A 1,458-nucleotide genomic window follows, 5' to 3' on the forward strand; every position below is an offset into this window, starting at 1 on the left:
ATTGAGGGGAAAATAAATATATAGCTAATGGGAAAATATATATAGCAATTGCTAAGAAAAGTTCTCTTAAAAATTAACATGCTTTTATTTTTTTTTTTCATTTATTTTTATTAGTTGGAGGCTAATTACTTTACAATATTGTAGTGGTTTTTGCCATACATTGACATGAATCAGTCATGGATTTACATGTGTTCCCCATCCCGATCCCCCTTCCCGCCTCCCTCCCCATCCCATCCCTCTGGGTCTTCCCAGTGCACCAGCCCTGAGCACTTGTCATTAAAAATTTTTTCTACTAACTTATAATTTTCAAATATTTACTTTTCATGCTATCCTGTCCTTGTTTTTGAAAATGATAATTTCTTAAATCTTTAGTTTTTTTTAAAGTAATATTGAGGTAATTTTTTTTTCTAATTTCATTTACTTTGTACTGGGGTGTAGTTGATTTATAATACATTATTTCAAGGGTACAACATAATAAATATTTTTTATAGATTAGACTCCATTTAAAATTATTATTAATATGATATATTGGCTATATTCCCTGTCCTGTACAATATGGCCATGTAGTTTATTTATTTTATACATTGTAGTTTGTGCCCTTTAGTCTCCTAATAGAGAAATTAAACTGGAGGAGAAATTAAAATGGAGGAAGTCTTGTTCAGGCTTCAGAAGTAGGAAGCAGGCCTCTGACCTTGCTTCTGACCTGCCTATACACTGCTCAGTTTGTTTGCTTATAAGCACAGCAAGCCAGGCAAGGGATAATAAAGGGGGTGGGTCTTGGAATTCTTGAGCCCTTGGAGGTCTGGCTAACTGTGCACCCGGGTTTATCTTATGCTATCTTTTAACATAAGATAAAACAAACACTGTCAAAGGGTTAAAGTAAAACCAGGGCATTATTTTGTGCACAAACTGATGATGATATTAGTTTGTGACCTGCGATGATAAGTGGGAACCTCTGAAACCAATTTGAAGTCTCATCCGTAGAGTGGATGCACTGCCTGGGACCTTTTCCCAGTTTGGGACTTCAGATTGCTGTTAATGAGGGACTTCTCAGCACGGGTTAACGCGGATGTTGGTTGGCCCAATTTGGTGTGTATGTGCTGTTAGTTTTTTCTGTTATTTCTATTATTTTCTTTTAATGACTGTATATTGAAATTAAGTCAAATAACCCTCCAAAAATATTGAAATTGTTTATTGTGTGTAACAAGTGGTTTATTTTGTTAATGATTCCTTTGCACTTGAAACAAAAGGAAAACTTTCAGCAAAAAATTCCCTACTCCTCCTACCTGCCTCCCCCATCTCTCTGCTCTCCCTGCTGGTAACCACTAACTTGATCTCTGTATCTGTGAATCTGCTTTTGTTTTATTATATTCATGCATTTTTTAAGATAATTTTCTTTTGGCCCCGTATAATTTTCTTGGAGGATGTAACTCAGGGGTAGAGCAGTTTTCCTGACTG

Source organism: Cervus elaphus, chromosome 1, assembly GCF_910594005.1.
Source record: "Cervus elaphus chromosome 1, mCerEla1.1, whole genome shotgun sequence".
NCBI lineage: Eukaryota > Metazoa > Chordata > Mammalia > Artiodactyla > Cervidae > Cervus > Cervus elaphus.